Below are 15,905 nucleotides of genomic sequence, written 5' to 3' on the forward strand. Positions count from 1 at the left end.
AAAAACTCCATTGCCTAACAGTAAATTAATTTGCTACAGTGGAAATAAATAAAAAGTACTGGAAATATATCCAGTTGTGGGAGAAATAATATCTAAGTTTCTGCAGAGTGATTGGAGAGTTTTGCTTGATAAGAGGCGATTCTAGTCAAGACAAGGAGGGAAAATTTAAGCAATGGGACTTTACAATTAGAATGCACAATGAAATGTGCAATAAAAGCACACAGTCTTGAAGGCATGTGCCATATTACAATAGCTACATTGCTAATTCAGCTACAGCTTCAGCATATTATTCAAGGAACAGTATAGTGTGGGAGAATACAGTACCAGGCATGGCAATTAAGCAGAACTTTCCCATGAAAGTTCTTTTAGTCCATTGAGTTTGGGATTTTATTGTGTGCTGAGTAATTTTCAACAGAAGAATGACATAGTTAAGTATGTAAGTTTTAAAGACCATTGAGAGGCCTGGGCAGAAGATAAATTAGAGTGAATAAGGCTGAAGCCAGGGAAACCAGCAAGACAGCCTTTAATAGTAAAAACTGATGGGAACTCAGGACTCATATAGTAATCGTAGTAATGTAAATGTGGTGACTGTGGTGACTGACACAGGATATAAAATGAATTGTATCCTAGGGGTAAAAAAAGTTTAAAACTGTAAGAAAATTCAAGGAAGATTTCCAGGTTACTAACTTGCCACATGGGATTGAACAATGCAAGGCAGAGTATAATTAGTTTCTAAATCATGCATGCTAAAAAATAAGTACTTTAAAGTCCAGAAGAGTGGGCAATAATTGAAGATGACTCCTTGCAGAAGATGTCAGGATGCCAGCTGGGGTATCAGAGGAGTGGAACATACAGCATTCTGTAGGAAAAAGCAATTTTCCAAAGTGACTTAGAGCTCACTGGCTTGTTTCCCAACTGTGTTCTACAGTCACTCGACCCAGAAGGAAGAAATTTTCCTTAGTCAAAGGTAAGAGTAAAAAGGTTTAGATGTGTTCCGTAGCCCTTTTCTGAAATAACATTATTTTTGTCCGTGGAGAAATCTGTGTATTCTCTATCATTGATGCTGGTAGAAAAGGACAGAGAGAGCGAAAAGGAAGTATAAATGAACTAACTAGCAATGATCTTCATGGACGATGGGGAGGGAGTCGATAGAGGAAGGTTTTACTTTACAGATTGGAAAAATGAATCTGCTATGTCCCATTAAAACAACATAAAACTGAACAATAAAATCTTCACAATGGCATTCTCAAGTATTAAAACATTATTTTTTATTGTTTTCAAACAAGGTCTGCATTAATCTCAAGGGGAAAATGTTTGCTACTTTATTAAGGAGTGCTATGATAGTCCCTTTTATTTTATCTCTTCCTATTAGCTTCACTTTTGCAAGCTGGTGCATTGTTTGGAATATAGCCTGGAAGATTAATACCCATAATAAAAGAGCCAACTAATAGAAACAAGAAAACAGATTATGGGTATTTATCACCTTCTCTAACCATTCTATAGGTCCACTAGGATAATTCCAATACTCTCAAGGAGAATGGGGGTTTGTTCCTACTTTCAAGAAAGATACATTAAGATACCTCTATGTGAAATACACATCAATGTTAAGTTTGGTTTAGTTTGAAAAGCAGGTATTATGATTACAGGGATAGGAGAGTAATCTTCCCTATGAAGTTACATTAGAACTAGCCCTTGAAAGTGGTTAGAATTGGCTAATTGCAAAAGCAGAAGGGGTATATTATGAAAAGTGAACCATGTGTACAAACCCTTAATGTTGGGCTGAGGACTAAACATACTTAAGGTATATTTAGGAGATCTCCAGACTGGAATCTTAAAACAAACATCAAGGAAGAGTGGCATATAAAGTATTATGTGAGATTGAGGACTTCCATGTTTAGGAGTTTATGTTTAGAAAGACCTTGGGAAATTTTGAATAGGAGATGGAGTTAGGGACATTACTGCTTTAGGGTGATAAAATATTAACACTGTTAATATTAATGCAATTAATAATAACTCATACTTAGTACTTATTATAAGTGCTAGACATTTAAAAACTAATTTAATCATGTTGCTACTTCGTGATGTAGAGAGTATTATTATTCCCGTTTTCCAGATATCTAAACTGAGAAATAAAGTGGCTCAATGACTTGAATAAATAACTCAGGTAGCATGTGATAGAGCAGGTATGTGAACTGGGCACGTTCTGGGATCTGAAGCTCTGCATGAAGTTTGTTATTTGTAGGACAAAATAAAGGGGAAAAATAAAAGATGAGAAACTACTTTGGAGTCCATTCTGCACATCAAGCCTGAAATTTTGAGGTACTGAATATTAGTGACAACACAAGAGTCCTATAGGTGAGCCTTTGGATTTGCTTTTATTCAGAGCAAGGTTATTTGAAAAGAGGAATTCTTATTCCCTGTTGTAGAGTTCGATCTCACCCCCAAATCCCGAATCAGAGCTTGGTTGCTGGAACAATGCCAACAATTTTCTAACTAGTTCACAAATGATATTGAGTTTTTCTCAAGGACAGACATTGCCTTAATTCCATCCATAAAGTTTTTCTTCTTTTTTTTTTTTTTTTTGTGGTTTTTGGCCAGGGCTGGGTTTGAACCCACCACCTCCGGCATATGGGACCGGCGCCCCACTCCTTGAGCCACAGGCGCCGCCCTAAGTTTTTCTTCTTTTTCTGGAAATGTAGTCCATTGACTATTTAAATGATGTCGTTGTTTTCCATAAAAATGCATAAAATTCCTATTGCACTATGTGTACTACTACTGGCTTTTAGAAGAAAAAAATGTAAGCAGCTTGGCACCATTATGGGAGAAAGAACATCTGTTTGCTTTGGAATCCAAGCTTTCCACATGGCTTCCCTCTAAAGCAGATTAGTACGCAACTTGTGAATAAATTATACCAAGGGTTTTTTACTCATATGATGAAGAGTTTACTGTCCCCTACAATCACTTCCATCATTTTAATGGTTGCATGAGCTCCATTCTCTCTGGGAGAGATTTCTGATGATACAGCAAAGCTGTGGTTTCTACTGATTCCCTAAACCTCTCTCTGTGAGGACAGGCCTCTCTGAATGTTTTTCCTTCCGGTTTTCCCACTCATCCATCTACAAAGGGTTTGCTTGTTATTTTCCAGACACAAAATCTTAGAATAGGCACTAGGTCTATAATAGGGAATAAGGTGCAGCCAGAGAAGTTAAAGAATGGTAAACGCTAATTTAAATCTAATGCATAATTTTGGAAGAGTTCAGAGATAGGCCTGTGATGCAGGCCTAGGGTATCAGAAAATGCTTCCCACAGAAATTACTTGTGAGCTGTGACTTGAAAGGTCTCATTCAAACTAAAGATGAGGCAGGGCAGTGGGTAGGTTGCTAATCATAGACTTTCATTCCAGGAACAAGAAACAGTAAGCACAATTGCAAGGAGGTACAGGGATTACTGAAAAGCCCAGGAAACTTAAATTATTTAAATTCTCTTGCCAAATTAATTTATTTAGCATAGTGTTCCTATAGTATGTTCCATGGTATAATTTTTTTCTATAAGATATCTGTACATATTCTTTGAGAGGACGTGTTCTTCTTTCAAATAATTTTGAGAAATACTGATAAATTTAAGCTAGATGGTGGCTTTATTGCAGTGTCTTTAACACCAGTATACACGTGACTCACCGTAGGAGGAGCTGAGGGTAAGATCTTTTTCCTGAGCTTCTTTGGCATTGGAATGATTTATTCTACAGAACTTGTGGCATTAGTTAACGTTCCATAGAATCAATGCTGTGATTGCTGGTGTAACATCGTAGTAAGGTTTTAGAAACGTGATGTCAAAGTACCAACACTTGGTGCTGAGGGGAACTTTCAGACACATGTGCACGTGCATTTCAGTCGTATGACTTTTGAACAGCTACTAGCATTTCAGAGATTGTTGGAGTAAAGTTGGAAAGCCATCTCTGATATTGGCAACATCTTGAGAAATGGCACTGGAGAAACAAATGGAATTTATATCAGGGCAAGACAGGAGTATATATCAGTCTTACAAGAGTGTTTACAAGCCATGACCTAGATCAGCATCTTAGAGTAAGTTTCAGTGTAGCTTAAATCTCTTTGTATTATATTTAGGAGATACTACAATTTGAGAATTTCCTTAAGTTCCCTACAGAGTATCCCACTGTAGAAGGCCAATATTATGGCATATACCCTTATGAATTATTAGACATGGAACTCAATTGCTGTGCAGAACTCTTTGGGTAAGTTGACACATATGATTGCATTAGTACTTTTTTCTTTTTCTTTTTTTGCAGTTTTTGGCCAGGGTTTGAACCCGCCATCTCTGGTATCTGGGGCCAGCCCCCTACTCCTTTGAGCCACAGGTACTGACCAGTACTTTTTTCTATTTCTTTGGCAAAGATAGGCTTTCATATTGAGGTAATTTTTTACCCAGTGAGTGAGGCAAACAAAATCTCCTAATAGCTTTTCAATTGCTTAAAAGTTTGAAAAACAGAGAAGAGGGAGATCTTGAGGGTAGTGACAACCCTTCACCGTTCTCTTTGATATAAATGGATGGATTTTCAATAACTACATCAAGTGACCTACTTCTCTATTATCCTAGAAATAGATGAAAATCCAATCAGCTGATTTATGAGTCATGCTTGGACAGGGATGGAAAAGGAGAGAATCACTCTTTTCAGCAGGCCCCAAACCTGCCCCATCACTATCTTTGAAGTTGAGCCCATGATTGCAGCAGTACCAAAAAGCCATTTCTTTATTTTGGCTGATTTGTAAAGAAAAAAAAAATAAGCATTAATCATCCCTCTCGTCTTACTTTTATAGCTACCCCATTTATTTTTCTTCAAAGATAAAGTTAGTCATATTGGTACTTTCCTATCCTTAATTCATTCTTCAACCTATATATACATATAAGAGCAAGGTGCTTGTAGGCACAATCTCATTGCCAGTAAATTCTAAGCTCCAACCTTGTATTGAATATAGGAGCAAAGGAAAGCAGAGTACATATACTGATTGTGCAAGAAGGCCTCCTCCTTTCTTACATCTTTGGTTCATCCTTTAAGACATGTTTGGTCAATTAGGATCAGTCATTTTTGCCCTCCCATAATTTGCCTGATCATAATTTTGACAATATTTATCTTATTAAAAACTTTATCTGAATGTCTTAGACAAGGAGATAAGAAAATGTCAAATAATTCTTCCCTGAATCCTCAGGGCAGGCCCTTTCTTCAATAAGCTCAGTCAGCAGCACCTGCATAGTACAATACTTACCCGGGTCTCCCTGTCCATTGGAACACTTTCCAGTCCTGAGTTGAATGGAAGTTTTACAGTTGTTCAAAATCATTCTGATTGTATATGAAGTATACCCATCTTTTACTGAACACAATTTGTTTATGTGCATTCACTTATTTACTTCTACCTGGAATCTTATGCAAAGTATCTAAACACCTTTTGTACCAGGTAAAACTAAATCACATTAGAAAGCCAGAACAAACTGAACAAAAACTTGGTGGGTCTTTTACTTGAGAAAATGTGTTGCTAATGTCTTAAATTAAACTATATGAAAAGTTTTTTCCTATCTCCAGATATCTTTTCATTGTTACGGCTCTTTCTTTTTTTTCTCCTTTCTCCCTTTGTTTTCCCCCTGAAGTCCAGGCTGGCAGTCCCTGTCCCGCTTGGCTCCTGAGTATCAGAGAGGGCTAGGGTAGGAACAGCAGCAGCCAACATTCAGAACTTCATTCTTTGGCTCAGGACAACCATTCAGAAATGCCTTCTCTTTTCCACCCATCCGTCCTCTCCCCCCATCACCATGCTTCTTTCTCTACCTGTAGGAGACTGTTACATGTTGTGCCCTACATTCACACATTCTGAAATCAAGGACTTATCCTTGCTATTCAGATTAGAGTTCGGCAGATAGGTCTGCAGAAAATTTTTCTCAAAGCTATACCTAGTCTCTTCAGACATTCAGTTAACTTATCATCATTTATTGGAAATCCAGTGTTTACCTAACACCTCCCTAGCAGCTGAAGATATGAACCTCAGGGCAGCTTATTTGCCACTGCACTGCAGACTGACCACAGCTGTGCCAATGGCCTAGGATGGGCTAATGGCAAATGAATAAACTGTGCATAGACAAAGATGCATCTATCGATTAGAGCTACCAGGGAATATTTCCAGGAGATCAGACTATTCGATTTGCATTCCTCCTTTTTTAGTCATAACCAAATTGCCCTCTCTAGGGCTACTTAAATATTCTCTTACACACATTCAGACCAAAAACAAACAAACAAACAAAAAAAAAACCACATTCAGACTTCAGTTAAGCTCTTCTCTGTCTGTTTTTGTGGATTGTGTATAACACTCTCTATTCATTACAACAGTTCCATTCTTTTTATTACACGTTTCTTCAAGCAAGTACACAGATTAGTATTATATTATTATTTTCCCTTTCTAAGATGAGAAGGAATACTGTGTATACAAATTATACATGCAAAAATAAATTCATAAGTATTCCATGTTCTCAAAAAGAAAAATATATATATTCAACAATATATTATTGTCCAAGAAAGGTTCTTTTATGGACACATAGCTCCAGAATAATTCAGATGTAGTCAATCACAGTGGTTCCTCATTAAAAAGGTAATTAAAGGAAAGAAAGAGAAAAGAAAAGGAAGCTCAGGAAAAGGAAAAGAAAAGAAGAGAATGGGTGGGAAAGGAAAAGAAGTTGCAGGACAAAAAAATATAATGGCATTGGTATAAAACAGAACCTGAGTGGATAATTAATGATTTGTGTTCTAATAGCTAACATTTTTGAGAGCTCACTGTCGGCTCTGTATGTACTCTACATACATCACATGGTTGAATACTTATAATAGTTTCATAATTTTTCATGGTGGAGAGAAGGTGAGGCTTCAAGAGGTTGAGTAACCTGTTCAAGGTTAGGCAGCTCTGAGTTGGGATCCAATAGTACTTTGGGGCCCAATCTCCACTTGTTATTGCTTCTCTCACCATCATTAACAAACAGAGTAGACAAGTAATAATTTAGTGGACAAAAAGTTAAACCGTGTCTTGAAGCCTGTATTTGCCTAAGAAAAGTAACTGAAAAGAAATAACAAAATAATTTTATATAAATATATTATATATGATGCGACTATCCCATTTGTGTAAGTCAAAATGGTTACTCTGCACCCCTGAAGGGATGCTTCTGGGCAGGGCACCCCAGCCAGAGGTGACTGAAGTCCTTTCTCCCTGCTAGAGCTGTCTGTTTAGCATCTCTCTGCTCCCGGATCACCAAAATGGTTGAATATTGGACATTTTACATGTTTCAGCCTAGTAAATATTCATAATAATAAATACACAGTGCATATGGAGTGTAGGAAACTATTTTATATGATCTTCCCTACAAACCTATGAGTTTGGTACCATTATTTTTCCCATTTCGTAAGAGAGAGAATTAAGGCATAGAGATGTTTTATAATTTTTTAAAAGTCGTGCAATTAGGAAATGACAGAGACAAGTATCTGGTCCCATTAGTCATATTTTAAACCTTATTCTATAATTCTATATTTAAACCTCAACATAATTCTATATTTACTCCATATTTGATATTTGTATTTCTCTACATGTTAAGGGACGAATTCATGCTAAGGTAAATATTTTTATTTTTATAGCTTTTATTTCTTGGGTATTGCCTGTATATATTTCATTACATTTAATAGATCTTCCTTATTTTGTTTAATATTTAGAGGGATACATGTTGAAGTAATCAGTAGCCAACTCGGGTCCTACAGTGATTGATGACTGAAGCAGGTAGTCAGTATAGGTCATCAGGTTCTCAAGACTTTTTCTATTTCAGTAGCACTTGGTAAATCCAAACCTACGCAAATCCAGATGCTTAGGTAAGAAGCAGTTTACTTAATGAGCATAAAATATATGTTGCCCTGAAAGTTCCTGGCTGAAGATGTGCACCAGTAATATCTGCTGTGGAAGAAATGTGTCATGTCACCTTTGACCCCTTTTCTTCCTTTTCCTCACAATCGTTTAGATATCTTAATATCTGGCCTGTCTGTTCCATCGTTACCATTTATTTCTGTCCAAAGTTCATTTCTCACCATGGATTATTGCCATGATTTGGGTCCCAGTCTTCCTCCTTACGGTTTTGTCTGTTCAAATCCATCCCCTTCACAACTATCTCAGAATACTTCTTAAAATGCAAATTCATTTATAGGACTTCCTTTTTAGAACCCTCATCAGATTCCCATCAACTGCAGCATGAAGTCTGAGTTTACTAAGTAGAGCAGGTAAGTTTTCCTTCAACTTTTTTTCCTTTCATTTATTCAGGCACCTCCCTTCATCTCTCCCAGATAGAATCCTGCTTTTTCAGCACCATTGAGCTTATGCAGTTTCCTACCTCTTTGTATTTGCTGAAACTACTCTCGAACATCATCATGCTTGTATTTATTTTTCTGAGAGTTTATATATTCAGAGAAGTGTTAGGTTCACAGCAAAATTAAGAGGAAGATATAGAGATTTCTCACGCACCTGCTACCCCCACACATGCATAGTCTCTTCCGTTATCCTCTCCCGATACTTTACTTCCCCCGCCCCAGAGCAACCCACATGTTACAATTAATGTGTTTACACTGGAGCATCATTATCACCCAAAGTACTTAGTTTTTGTAAGTATTCCACTTTGGTCTTGTACATGCTATGAACTTGGACAAGAGTGCAATGACATATGTCCATCAGTATGGTGTTATACGATGTATTTACCATTACCTCAAGAGTCTTCTACACTTTACCGATTCAATACTTGTCCCCACAAACACCCCCCACAACCTCTGCCGATCACTGGTCCTCTTACTGTCTCCACAGTTTTGCCTTTTCCTGGGTTTCATATGGATTCGTAGAATATATATTATTTTGATATTGTCTTCTTTCACCCAGCATTATTTGTTTAAAGCTCCTTCCTGTCTTTTCATGGCTTGGTAGTTCATGTCTTTTTAACACTGAATGATACCGCATATCTTCATGTACTGCAATTTGTTCAGGCACCTGTAAAGGACTGACACCATGGATTTTTTTGGGGGGTGGGGTGGGGGCGGACAGAGTCTCACTATGTCACCCTCGGTAGAGTGCTGTGCCATCACAGCTCACAGAAACCTCAAACTCTTGGGCTTGAGTGATTCTCTTGCCTCAGCCTCCCAAGTAGCTGGGACTGCAGGCACCTGCCACAATGCCCAGCTATGAGTATTTAGAGATGGGGGTCTCGCTTTTGCTCAGGCTGTTCGGGAACTACTGCTCTGCCTGCCTCAGCCTCTCAGAGTGCTAGGATTACAGCACCCTGAGCCACCACACCCAGCATGGATCATGTTTTAAGGAAATCTTGCTGGCCTCCCATAAGCAAGGATGTGCAAATTATAACTTTAGGTCTGCAAGCTACATCTAGTCCCTAAAACAAAGTCTATTCAATTCCACCCTAATTATGAATTACAAGTTCATCTTCACAAGTACAGAACAGAGACAAAGTAAAGTCAGGAATTATTCTAGGGACACAGGGACATCTAAATAACTAATACTTCCTCCACTCCCTTTTTCTTTCCTAACACTTGTCTCATGTTATGTACAATATAGATTTTCCTGGGTTTCACAATAATGTAACCATTTTGTCTCACTACCCCCACAACTTTACTTTTTTTTTTTTCCTGTCTGTATGCCCTACATCCCTGTAATGCTAAAAATTCCAAATTCCCCTTCATAAAAGCAGCCTAAGTTTGTTGTTTGTGTTTTTTCCCAGGTATGTCCTCAATTTTGAATTAATAAACTTGCATTGATTGAGAAAAAAAAAAGAAAAAAAAGAAGTCTATGGTCCTTTGCTGGATCGTATGGGAAGAGTACATTTGGTTTTGTAAGAAGCTGCCAAGCTGCCTTCCAGAGTATCTGTATCATTATTTATCCCCATCAGAAATGAATGAGAATTCCTGTAGCTCCACATCCTCCCCAGCATCTGGTGTTCCCAGTGTTCTCAATTATGGCCGTTCTAATAGACATGTATTGGTGTCTCACTGTTGCTTTAACTGGTTTCCCTGATGACATGTGATATGAAGCACCGTTCCATATGCTGACTTGCCATCTGTGTATCTTTTTTGATGAGGTATCTCTTAAGATCGTTGGGCCATTGGTTAATGAGGTTGTTTGTTTACTTATGGTTGAATTTTAAGGGGTCCATGTATGTTTGGGGTAACTGTCCTTTCTCACTGTGTGGCTTCACTTTTATTCTCTCTATACTGTCTTCCACCAAGGAGTTTTTAATTTTAATGAATTTCAGCTTATTAAGTATTGCTTTCTTAGATTATGCTTTTGGTGGTGTAGTTAAAGTCATCACGATACCCAAAGATATATAGGTTTTCTCCTATGTTACTTTCTAGATGTTTTGTGTCTTAAATTATATTTAGATCTATGATCCATTTCAAGTTAATTTTTGTGAGGATGTAAGGCCTGTGTCTATAATTTTCTGTTTTGTTTTTTGCATGTGGATATCCAGTTGTTCCAGCACCATTTGTTCAAAAGACCATACAGTAGAACCTCCATGGTTGACCATCACCCTACATTGACCACCTCCTTAAGTTGACCTAATTTTCACAGAGTGGACATGTACCACATGTACATAGCAGTACAGGTGGCTAATTCCTTACATTGACCACCTCTGTATGTTGACCCGTTTGTTGGGACTGGTCAACATATGGGGTTTCTATTGTACTTGCTCCATTATGTTGCCTTTTCTCCTTTGTCAAAAATGAGTTTATTTATGTGGGTCTATTTCTGGGCTCTCTATTATGTTCCATTATCTATTCTTTCACAAATTCCACACTGTCTTGATTGCTATAGCTTTACACATATGTAAATTTTACAACTGGTTTTGGTATTGGTTCCATATGATCCCGGTTCAGAAAGTTGCCAGGGTTGGTGTAAAAGTCTTAGCTACTACTATCTAGATGTGAGAAAGGAGGTATACTTTAGATGCTTAAACAGATTAAAAGTTTTCTCCTGGATTTCTTTCTCATATTAAAATCTATCTTCTGTCATATCTACCAGATAGAATTATATGCATAATCAATTTTCAATGATTATATGTGCATGAACTTAACAAACATTCTCTATATCATGAGTCCAACCTATAGTTGCCAGTTCCTATTTCTTAGATTCAGGGTTATTATCCCTACATCTTCACACTCTTTACGGCTGCGGATCTTTCCTTAGGCTTTGTTTCTCAGAGTCACTTCTCTTTTAATACATGAGATTCTATTCCCAGGCTATGCGAGGTGTCAGTCTTCCACATTTCTGGAAAAGTAAACCTTTGTCTTGACAGGTGCATGTACTGTGAGTTTTAGTTTCTAACTTGATCCACAGTAAAATTTTCTCCCCATGATTTCGTGCAGGCTCTTTCTTTATGAAGAATAATATGCCCAATTTTCCAATTTATGAACAGATTATTATTTTTACTATTTTCCACATTTTTTTCTTTCTCTTTCCTACCAGGTTTTTAGCAACATGAATGCAGGGTCTGGATCTTACCTATCAAGAGTTTATCTCCAGCACCTAATGCCTGGAATCTAGTAAGTGCTTAATAAATTTATACATGAATACATTAATACATTTTAGATATACTACTTAGTTGCTATCAAGTCACAGCAATCCTTTAGAAAGTCTTAGCTGGAGGGCAGCGTCTGTGGCTCAAGGGGTAGGGCGCCGGTCCCATATGCCGGAGGTGGCGGGTTCAAACCCAGCCCCGGCCAAAAAAAAATACCACAAAAAAAAAGAAAGTCTTAGCTGGAAAGGTAGATAAGTCATGTCAAATCAAACGTCAGATACTGTGATGGAAAAAATGCAATTAATCTGGATTGCTATATTAGGATATTTCTATTTACTTTGGCTTGAAGAGACCAACCAAAGACCAGAAACAATTTGTTAAGTTATACTTGCTATTCTAGATCAAGTTTATTCAATTTGTCAGGAAGATGGTACACATTCTACTTTAAGACATGGTTTAATGTGTTAAAAAGTGCTTGTTTTTATAAAATGTGTTTGAATTTTCAAACCTTGTATTTCCTCTGGGAAGAATGGTTCAGTATTCTCTAATACAGCATCCATATTGATTTTATAGAGCATAATTATCATCAATAACAGTGATAAACTCTATACCTCTGTCTATATATCTACCTAAAGAGACTTATCTAAAGGAATTGAATCATGTGATTATGGGGACTGGTAAGTATGAAATCTTTAGGGCAGGGCAGCCAGCTAGGAACTCATGCTGGAGTGAATGACATAGTATTGAAGTAGAATTTCTTCCCCAGCTGATATTAGTTTTCATCTGATGGATAAGGCCCTGTACTATTGTGAGCCATCTCATTTATTTAAATTATATTATTGCCAGCCATCTCATTTACTTAATTCAAACAGATTGTAGATGTTAAACACACCTACAAAACATCTTCATGGAAACACCTGATTTTTGTTTGATTAAGAGACGTCAAATTAACAATTACAGTCATACAGTCATGACAAATATTGACGAGCTTATAGTAATTCACTGGGTGGTGATTTTATTTACGGAAGTTATAACTGTACCTTCCCATGGAGAGAGAGAGAATGAATGTATGAGAGGGTAGACACACATACTCTTAACAAGTGGAAAGTCTGCATGATCAGGACTCAAAGGTTTGCTGAGTCCCCTTTGATTTTAAGGGTGAACACTTACTTAATATGCCTTAGCAAGGATAAAAACAGAATTACCCTTGACATTGGGCCTACTCTTTCTAGATATTCAAACAATTTAGCTTTTCTAGGTGCTACCAACCTGGGGGCTCTGGGAAGAGCTACATAGTAGTGCCCATGAGCAAACTGCCTCGAAAGTGAACACACAGTCCCATACAGAGACATGCCAGAGATGGCCAGTGATGAGAAAGCCACCAACTTTAGCCTAGTGGCTTTCTGCTTGTCACTAAAATAAGCCCAAGTTAGGAACAATATAGGAATGAGGATAAGTACATGGTTTCAACTTTATTTCATCAATACAGAAAACTTTCAAATACTTTGGCCTTGGAATTCATTCCGAAAATTCTATGATCAAAGAAATACAATCCCAAAGCAAAGGGAAAAATTAAGAGCAAAAAACACAGATCTCCAGATTTTTTTGTTCATTTGTTTGTTTTCCAAAAGAAAGAAACACTCATGAATTCAGTCCACATAGAGGTCATAGACACCAACTGAAATGTTTTAAAAATCCAGTTGAGTAGCTCATATATACAATGCTAAAATAAATGGGGAGTTTTGTTGAAAGGTTGCTGGCTTGTGCGTGATTATTGCAATGCCATGTAAATGCAAAATAAAAAAATTGTGAAAGGTGAAATCAAGGCCTTGCTGTTCCCAGTGCTCTCTCTGGCTCTCTGAGTGTACCTGCTCCCTTGCTTCAACCCTTCCTGACCTCCATATCACAAAGTGACAGACCTTGGGGAGCAGGAGGGGACGTTCTAAAGTAAAAAGAAATCTGTCATTTTTATAGTCAAAAATGTCAGAGCTCAGACATCAGTGGTGATTCAGTGATGTATTTTGTGTGCAGGCTTACTGACACTTAGTGGTTATTCCATATGAACTTATTTTTGAGTTGCATTGTAATATAATCATCTATCTGATGTTATTGTGTGAAAAAGATTTCTACCTCGCATTTTACTTGCTGCCACACTCCATAAGCGACATCAATTCCTCATTTGATACAAAGTTCTTTATCTTATTATACAATATTCACTTTTTAAAGTGCCTTCTGCTCCTTTCCATTGAAGAAATAGATTTAGCACTATTATTTTTATTCTAGTAATTGTCATAATCCTTAGGTTATTTTTCAAGCTTTACGTGATTGAAGCAAATAGATTCAATATTTTGAATATGCACTTTAAAAATTTAAAAGCATCCATTAGCTTCTGAGTGAGACTAGATTCTATGTAATATCAGCTGAACACAGATTGAGTTGGTTTATTATGGAAGAGAGACAAGGCAGGTTTATTTGCAGTACTCATCCTCGTGGGAAACTTTCAGTTCTATAGAGGCTAAATATGGAAGCAAGAGAACAGCCATAAAGTCATTGCAGCAATTCTTATTCAGAATGAGGATGTGTAATAAGAAGTAATGCTTATATAAAATCATACTTATATATTTATTTAAGTCTATCTTTTGGAATAAATATATAAGTATGATTTTATAAACATATACATATCATTTTAATAAACATTACTTCTTATTACAAGTCAATTATTAATACATGGAAAGTACCCAGATATAAAATAATAGCTTTTACATGTTACTGTATCCTATATATTACCATGTAGAGGTAACCGAATACAAAATTAAGAATTTTATGTTAGTAAAGTATCCCCTAATGCATATAATCCACAAATCACACATAGAAATGCAATGGCAAAAAGATTTCATTTATTGTGTAACTAAAAAGAAGTAAAGTCCATCTTAGCAATATACACATGAATATACATACATAAACAGATCTATTAAAATTTTATTATTCAATATTTATTTATGAAAAAACTATAAGACATCACGGACAAGACAGGAAGCGGAATGCCTGTAAAATATTCCCTCATATGATTATCTGACACTATGAAGATGTTTTCTCCCTAAATTAGTTTACAGTATCCAATGATAATTTCGTAAAGACAGAGGTATTCACAAAATATTCTAAAGTTTATATAAAAACCATGAAAATATTATAAATATAATGAAAAAGAAAACACTAGGGCGGCGCCTGTGGCTCAGTCGGTAAGGCGCCGGCCCCACATACCGAGGGTGGCGGGTTCAAACCCGGCCCCGGCTGAACTGCAACCAAAAAATAGCTGGGCATGGTGGCGGGCTCCTGTCGTCCCAGCTACTCGGGAGGCTGAGGCAGGAGAATCGCTTAAGCCCAGGAGTTGGAAGTTGCTGTGAGCTGTGTGATGCCATGGCACTCTACCCGAAGGGCATCAAGTGACACTCTGTCTCTACAAAAAAAAAAAAAAAAAAAAAAAAGAAAAAGAAAACACTAGTAAATGATACTTATAATTAGAACCTTTAATTACATAGTAAAATTACAACAGAAAAATAATGTTGCTGGTGCAGAAATAGACAGAAAAAACAATAGAATTGAATGGAAAACCTAGAGCCAGAACAAAATATGTAGAAACATGTAGTAGATCATAGAACCAGCTTTCAAATTTATGGAGAAAGTATAAATTGAGTGATACTTGTTTCTTGCGTGGTGATTTTAAAACTGTTTGGCAGAAAACAATATTAGATCTCTTCATATCTTATTCTAAACATAATCCATATAAATGACAATGGGGTATAAGATGTACGAATTAGTGAAATAAAATTATTATTAAACATTTACCTCTTAAAGAGGGAGAAAGTTTTTTTAAATGATGCCATGAAGTTAAATATCGATGCATATAAAATATATCAGAAAATTCCCTGCAAAAAGGCAAAAGGCAAATTTTAAAACCTGCCAATTGGCAATCACATGAAAGATATGAAAATTCACACATCAATAAAGCGATACCTAAAACATCAAATAGGATATTTTATTTATCTGATTTGCAAAGCTTTCTAAATTATAATTCTTATTTTTATTACTAGCTATAGGAAAATAACACTACCATTGATTACTATTAATAAAAGCAAGGGTATGTAACTTTAGTCAAAAATTATATATATATATATATTATATTAGGAATTTATCCTAAGAATATAATCAGAGAAATGCCAAAAAAAAAAAAAAAAAGAAAAAGAAAATTCATGTACGACAAAGTTTTCTGCACCATTATTTGTTAGACTAAAAACCTGGAAATG

At 36.5% G+C, this 15,905-nt stretch overlaps 1 protein-coding gene across 1 annotated transcript in view; it reads left to right on the plus strand.

Annotated features, from left to right (window-relative positions):
* CHRM2 (cholinergic receptor muscarinic 2) overlaps positions 1–15,905 on the plus strand; it is a 127,999-nt gene that overhangs the window by 94,157 nt on the left and 17,937 nt on the right. The window contains exon 3 of the mRNA XM_053553974.1: positions 11,550–11,626. The gene's annotated coding sequence lies outside the window, so the exon portion shown is untranslated. The remainder of the gene's footprint in view (positions 1–11,549; positions 11,627–15,905) is intronic.

Source organism: Nycticebus coucang, chromosome 11 (assembly GCF_027406575.1).
Source record: "Nycticebus coucang isolate mNycCou1 chromosome 11, mNycCou1.pri, whole genome shotgun sequence".
In the NCBI taxonomy this organism is placed as follows: domain Eukaryota; kingdom Metazoa; phylum Chordata; class Mammalia; order Primates; family Lorisidae; genus Nycticebus; species Nycticebus coucang.